Here is an 8278-nt window from a genome sequence, read left to right on the forward strand (position 1 = left end):
CTCTGTGCGCTGCAGGACCGAGAGATACCGAAGATCGTTCCTCCCTGCAGCCATCAGAGTGTACAATTCTTTGCTTGGAAGAGAGCCCAAACGACATGAATTTCCCTTCGGGGATCAATAAAGTATATCTTATCTTATCTTATCTTAAAATGCTAATAAACTCTAATAGTCTGTCTTTACAGTCAGCTGTAACTCCAAAACACAACTTTAACAGTGGACACATTGTATACATTCTCCCTTTGATGTTTCAAGGATTTATCTTTACATTTTGGGCTCTGCAAACAAGTATTCAGAGTTTTCATGACTTTACATGCAGCTGTGTTGGAGCTGGAAGAAGTTTCCCACACAGATCAGACCTGAATGCTTGATAGAAGAACATCAGGAACACAGAAACAGTTAAAACAGATTTAAATGTTGATCCACATCAGTAATTCTTCTGGATTTGTTTGGTGTTGGTTATTGACCTGAAACCAGACTCACATGACTTTCTGGGTCTGTGACTGCTTAGATGTCCATGTGTAATATGTGCGTTCAGGGATAAAACACAGCAAACTGGTGGTTGTAAAGATTAAAATCCAGAGAAAACAACCAACTTAGTATATTGTTCATTGTATTCTTTAATGCTGTGCAGCTAATTACTACGGTGGCCATTGGGTGTCAGACAATTTGCAAAAGCCACTATGCGAATGCAAGAGCAAAAACACAAATGCAAACACCACAAAACAATTCAAGTACAGCCACAACGGAAGTTACAAAATATAAGTTATCCCAACAGACACAGAAAATTTGTCAAAGTAAGTCAATGATTTTCTGATTTAACTTCATTTATGATAAAGTACTTAATTTTTTGTATTTACCAGAAAAATATGCTATCTTATATTTAGCTTTGTAAATCAATAATGCTAGCACTAAAGCTTTATTTATCATAGCCAAAGTTATACGAGAAAACAATCATTTACTTACTTTCACAACTTTTCTTTGTTCATTAGGAAAACTGTCCTCTCAACTTCCATTGTGGCTGCTCTTCTGTTGTGTTGTGGCTTTTGCATTCATGTTATGGATTTTGCATTTGTGTTGTTGCTTTTGCAAATCGGCTGACACCTACCAGCCACCATAAATGACAGATGAAATGATTTGAAGTTGGTAGTTCATATGTTTCGTTCACATCAGGTGTGAGTAAAATCATTCCTTTGATGTACCAATATAAATAGCAAAATAATCAAACAGTATAAAAGGCTTGAACCTCTGACTGCTAAAATATAAAGTAAAACAGATAAATAAATAAAAACAAAAACGATTGCGTCAGTGATCCTGCCTGAGACCTAAAATGTTTTTTTTAAAGGGGATGATGCGACAATCTGATCTCCTACGGGAGGGGCTCTGACAGAGAGTTCAAAGGTCATTTGGTCCCAGTTTTGATTTTGGTATAGCAAGCAGAGCCTTTGCTGGGGTCCTCAGGTTACGACTGGGCTTGCATGGACTGGCGATATCAGAAATGTACTTGGGTGTAAGTCTAGAGTGTGCTTTGTAAGTGAATATTTAAATCATTAAATCATGAGATCATAAAATCAACTCTGAAATGACTCAGGAGCCAGAGAACCATAGGTAAAACAGGAGTAATGTGGTCTCTCTTTCAAGTTCATGTGAGGATATGGGCTGCTGTGTTTTGCACCAGCAGTTACTTGTGCAAACTGTGTTTGTTTGATCACACGGTCTGTAAATTCCAAAGAATAGGAGATCAAAGCACAGAAACAAGTGAGTTACATGTTGGTCAAAGTATAAGTGAGTTTGTTTAGTCTTTCAAAATGTGCTGTAGGAATTGCCCAGATAGAGTGAGTCACTCATGAGAATAATGCAAAGTTGTAACATATTCAATGAGCTGCTTGCTTTAGTCACTTGGAGGCATGACAAATGATCAAGTCTTTACACAAAATGCTGATTACATGATTTGCATGAATAGCGCACATGTTCAATGTTCAACTTGCTTCTTATGTATTAGTGCAAGCTTAAAGCAATGCTCCATTGAAGCATCTGCGCTGTGATAGCCGATCTGCGTGCACTGTAAACCTGGATGAGTAGAGTTTACTTAAAAAATGATTGTAAAGCGGTTGCCTTGATAGGTTAATTTAACTCAACATCTTAAGTTACAATTATTATGGAAAATCATTCTACTGAATGTCTTTGATCAAATAAACCTGATGCTTATTTGTTACAAATTAAAATACTAAGTAATGTTATAAAAATGTTGCATATCACTGTAAAACATAATAAGCTGACCTTACTCAAAACTGAAAGATGTGATGTCAATACATTTGCCTTATGAATTAATTAAATGTAATAATAAAAAAATTAAAGCCGATCTGAAAAACTAAACTAAATAACATTTTAAAGAAAAGCTGGGTCTCTTATCCACAACGTTCCCTCCTCACTCATGGTTACTGTGCTGTCACAACAAAATTCAGCTCTAATTTCACAACTTAAGTAACCGTGAGTGAGGAGGGAATGTAGTAGATTGAAATACATTGTTACATTGAAATATATTGACATATTGTTCTTCAGGGGGCACAGGTTGTCTGAGCCCCACGGCACTGACAGGTGGTCTGTGCTCCATGGCACAGGGTCTTGTACCTACTGACTTTGCAGTGTGTGCCTAATGGTTGGTGATGTATGGGGTCATATTTGTGTTTGTTAAAATTTGGATTTATAAATCAGCTCTGTACTTCTTGTATTTATACATGGAAACAGCTAGCATTGTATGACTGATTTTTAATGTTTCATACATTTAAAGTCCACAGCCTGATCAACTCTGTGCCAAGGAGATGTGTTGCACTGTAAGTGAGACAAATGAAAGTCAAATCAGATACAGACTGGTTTTCTGATCACCCTACAAAGCAGTAAAACTGCTCATTTGAGAGTGTCCTTTTTTTTGGCCAGCTTAAGGCACACCTGTTCAACAATCAAGCTGTCCAATCAGCATTTTATCATCTTTGAGTTCAGATCATAAAAAAGCAACAGTGTTGTGTTTATACTTTCGTTCAGTGTATGAACATATATAAGAAAGAGACTTGTGATTGAAGTTAAATTAAAAATCCAGTGCCAGTCGGCTCAGCTGATGTGCTGCTTCAAACATCTTTTACAACCCAGCGTTAAATGTTAGCACTGAGGTTTCAGATACCCCCTGGACTCAATGCTTCTCTGATTTTTACGGTGAATCATTAAGAAGAGCACGAGGAAAACTGGTGGAAATCTGCAATATGTTTTAAGAAGTTTACATGTTCTGAAAAGATTATGAGCTGTAGGATATTTATCAATTTATTGATGATACGCTGTGTTGATTTTCTATCCCCAATGCCAACTGTGACCCATGACCTGTTTGAGAAATCCCCTCAAAGTTTAACATACATTATATAACTAACACAGATAAATTTAGACAAATCAAGAGTGTTAGAGTGTCAGCTTCATTTTATATCATAAATAATACTCATTATAATAAACAAGCTGCAACAGCTCTTCGAAAGACAAAGATTTTAAGATAACACTTGAAAGTAGAGGTTTCTTTGTCCTAGAATCTGAATGGAATGATTACCATCCTAATCTTTAAAAGCTTATCCAGAACAAAAGCTGTATAAGTTTTAACAATTTGGCCAAATTTTTTTAAAGAATTAATTATAAAAAAACAAACAAACAAACAAACATAGAATTTATGTTCAAAGAGGAAATGATAATCTGAAGAAAAATTCAGAAAACATAAGAGAAACATTCCCGCACAGTGCGACGTGTTCACGCTGTGACCCTGACAGCTGTTTATTGTGCTTTAGAAGTTAATTCTTCAAACCCAGTTTACAGATGCTCATATAAACAGAGAGATGCACAGTTTGAAATCTCATTAAAAAAAAAAGAGAGAAAGAGAGCAGAAGAGAGGCTCTTTGTCCAATCCCTCTGACTTTACTGCTGAAACACTTAGAAAGGGTGAAAAGTGATTATGCTCGGAGTTTTCAATTTGCTTTTAATTTCAATGAATATGATGCAATAAAAAGTTCTACAGAATGATTTTATCAATGTGACTAATCCTTTATTTTTTTATAATGTGAAGAGTCCCCTTTAAACCATGACGGACTCCAGACCCAGTTTCATTTCAACCTGAGGCATGGCGATGGCTTTTGTCTCCAACTATAAATGTCTGGTTTATTGTCTTTAATGAAAGATACTGGTATGTGTGAAATTTGAATGTCTGTAATCTGATCATAGCTTCGACACTTCTCTTTATGCCCCCTCTTTAATAACCCCCGTGTTTCCCCAGCTCCAGTGTTTAATGTTAAAACTGTCACCCTCTGTGGGCTCTTTCTCTTGCACCTGTTCCACAGTGGTTTAAACTTCACTTTCTTCTGTGTTTGTCTGCTGCTAGACTAAAGTCATTGTCACATTTTGATCAAAGTAACCATTCACAGACAGACACCTGTGTGTCCCTCCTGCACTGTTTGTCCCCTTTCCCCTCCTGTTGTCTGAAGCCGTGCAGGTGAGCAGCTGCATCCTCTGACTGTGTCGGTGTTCCTGGAGTGTCAACTTGAGGCATCGTGCCCAATTAAAACAGCCTATCTGCGCAGCATAAGCACATTTGTTTACAGCCTGGTTATAAAATGTATAAATTAAACAAATGTTTTCTGTCCACACACATTGAGTAAACCATACTGCTTTTCATAAATTTTTGGAGCATTCAGCACCTTAAAGGTTATTCTGGAGGAAACTTCCGGGAAGTTTTGGATAACTGTAATAATTCAAGTTCTAGGTTTGCATAAAGAAAACATTTAGTTTACTTCCTATTAGCTAGTTAGAGACACACTGAAGTTGTTAGCAAGGACGCTAACTACCTGCCTCTACTTCCTACCTTGCGCTACAGTGTCAGAAAGTTCAGTTGAGTTTTAGTTTCCACGATGGCAACCTTCACTTCTTGTTCGAAAACAAATCTTTTCAAGCAGGTCATCTGTAAAACACTGAACAAATGAGAGCACACCATCTGAGGACATTGGGTTAATATTTTCAAAACCTGTTTTTATCTGTTGATTTGTATCAGAAACAAAAGATGTGTGTCATATAAATCAGATCAGGAAAAAAGTTGATTGGATTGACTCTTATTTGTCATAATGTGTTTACTGCCCCACATGTTTTCAATGAAGTGAATAAATCCAACCTTATTGTAGTCCCTGCTTTTACAGCTGAGGTCATGTGTTTCATTGTAAAAGTCTTTAAATTGTCTTTTCTGTCTTTGTCACATGACAGATAAACGTGAGGCACCAAGAGTGTATTGTTGAACAGTATATGAATTTAATATAAAACAAAAAACATACTGTACAGGATTCTCCCTTTCCTTCTCTGTAGATGAGCTGTTTTTCGTACCTTATCAAATTTTATTATATTCCTTGTGGCTTCTTGTTATTTCATTCTGCTGGTTATTGTTTTTGTGTAGAATAAGTGTCAAATGGCACGAAAGTGTCACATCTCCTGTAAGTGCCCACAGAGCCTAAAGCAGCTGTCAGATTCCTTCTATAAAACTAAAGGACATCTCCAGTCTAACGTGGTTAATGATCTACACGTTGGTCTCATGATGCTCCTGAGAGGTTGTGTCTTTCAGAGGGAAAAAATGTGAGAGGCTGTGTGAGATACTTGTACAACTTTTGTGTAAAACAAGAGTTTAAAGTTTAAAAAAATTTGAAGGAATCTCTGGGACCTAATCCAAGACTGTATGGACATGATGCCAAGGCCTCTCAAGCAGCACTGCATCTAAAACAGACATGACTCTGTAGTGGAAATCACTGCATGAGTTAAAAATAACATCAAAGACTATGGTCTGTGAACACAGTTCATTACTGCATCCTTAAATGCAAATTCAGACTGCACCATTCAAAAAGGACACCTGATTTAAGCCTGATCAAGAACCAGCATAGATTTCTTTGGACCTGAGCACGTTCAAGATGGACTGAGGACAAGTCCTGTGATGTGATGAATCCAAATCTGACATTTTTCTCTGGAAATCATGGATGCTGTTTTCTTCACTCTAAGGAGGACAGAGAGCACAGGGCTTGTTATTAGCTCACAGTTAGAAACCAGCATCCCTGATGGTCTGGGGATAAGAGTCCATGGCTTGGGTACACATTTGTGAAGGCTCTGTTAATACTGAACAATATATAACTCTTTATCAGCTGATCAGGTCTCTGTGGCTTTTCATCAGCCCTGCTTCTGTTCACACAGAGGAGCTCAGCTCCTGGTTTCACTCTTCCTGTTGAACCATACCAGACTCTGTGGCTCCAATAAAAACTGTACAGTCCAAGGCAAAATCTTTTCAATGAGGAAACCTGAGCAGCTGGGCAGGAGTGCCACAAGGCTGAGTGAAGGTGGAAGGAAAAGCTTCAAGTCTTTTTTCAAATCTGAAAGGACTGCTGGTGCTGCTGGAAGAACTTGTTAAAGGGACCACAAGAAAATAACTGTCAAACCTCATTGAGTCCAATATCATAATCCGTGTTTGCACAAAACCGAGATTAGCAGGGCCAGTACTACTGGACACAGGTTGTTTTAAATTGCTTCTTAGCTTCCCTATTGGGTCAAGCAGAACCGGATTGATTTACAGCATGTCTAGTTCTCTGTGACTGCTTTCTGTGATTAATTTTGTAGTGATGGTGGACACAGGAGTCTAACTGTCAGACACAAAAAGGACAGAAGAGCAGAAGAAAGCAAAACAAGAGAGTGATAGTGCACAAGCTAAAGACTAACACAGGGTCTACACCATAGACTGTATATAGAGTGGGCAGCGTGGCTCCGCCATTTATCATTGTACGTTTTTAAAGCCAAAATTCCTCGGTCAAAGGCGCAGCCATTGTAGCAGTTGTGCAGCCAGAGTCTGCGCAGTAGAGACTGTGAGGGATTCCGGGAGAATCTGAGTGTAGCTGGGTGACAAAAACAATAATTATTTTTTTTCTTTCGAGAGTCTATTCACTTCTTGACTCTACCCCCGACATATTTTACAGTCCCTGAAAAAAATATACAAGAACGGCAGCTGTCAATCATCATTAAACGTGATGTAAAACCTCATTTTTAACCTCTTATAGCTACTGAGACCGAAACTTTTCCGGAAAAAAAAAAGAAAATTTGAATACAAGGCAGCCAAATAATATTGTCAAATCACCACAACACATGGACGTGAGAAACATTTCTACTAGGTGAACTAATTTTTTGTTTGACCACAGCCCATCTGGAATGACTGGAGAGCTGCATTTTTTTTAATGTATACTGCAGCCAGCCACCAGGGGAAGCAGTTTTCCTGGTGACCTCACTTCGAGCTGAGCAAGATGACTTCCATTTTTTTTTGTCTATGGGCTAAACTGTTTGTGATAATGTCCATTCCAACCTACAGTCAGCAGGTATTCTGCAGTGGTCTGTTCAAACTTGAGAGTCTATCAATAAAATGAAGAGTGAGGTTACATTAGCTCTGATTGGTAGATGACTGGCAGGATATAGCTAACCAGGATCTACTGATGTTAGACAATACAGACATGTCTTAGAGCACTATCAGTATACAAACTGATAGTGTTTACTTGTCACATTAGCCTACAGATACGTCTGAGCACTGGGCTGCCGATAGCACTACATATAGCTACTACAACGTTTACTTGATGTCATGTTTCAAACTGTATCGCTACATAACTCTACTGGTTATCACCTTACCTTGGTACATTGTATCCAGTAAAAAGTTGTCTTGAACAAAGTCAATTTGCTTCAATCCAATTTCCATTTAATTCCAAAACAAACTTGCTAGAAGTAACTCATGAGTTTGTGCACAAGACTCCAGGCCAGAGGGCAGCGAGGCAGTCCAATAAATAAAGATCCTCCTCATAGCATGTTAAAGTAAGCTGGCCTTGATTGCAGTGTATTCGCCAATTTTAGGCCTATCTCCCAGCTCCCCTTTATTTCAAAACTTTTGGAGGAGGTTGTTCACTTTCAGTAAAAGTCATTCCTGGACGCATGAGGTCCTGGAGGTCTTTCAATCTGGTGTCAAAACTCTCCATGGCACCATGGCTTACACCATTGTTTTGTTGTTTTATTGTTCTATTTATGCCTGGGTCATCAGTCAATATAGCACTTTGTTACAGCTGTGGTCATTCTTAAAGTGCTCTATAAATTAAGTTGATCTCTGTGGAAGAAGAGTCCAGGTGGTAAATCGACCCTAGATAGTTCTGACCTGTCATTGAAAACCTTCAGAGCATCCTGAAGTGAAAAGTAGGTCAAT

This window comes from Halichoeres trimaculatus, unplaced genomic scaffold (assembly GCF_033239565.1).
Source record: "Halichoeres trimaculatus isolate MK-OKI-2021-1 unplaced genomic scaffold, fHalTri1.1 fHalTri1_scaffold_18, whole genome shotgun sequence".
Taxonomy (NCBI): Eukaryota; Metazoa; Chordata; class Actinopteri; order Labriformes; family Labridae; genus Halichoeres; species Halichoeres trimaculatus.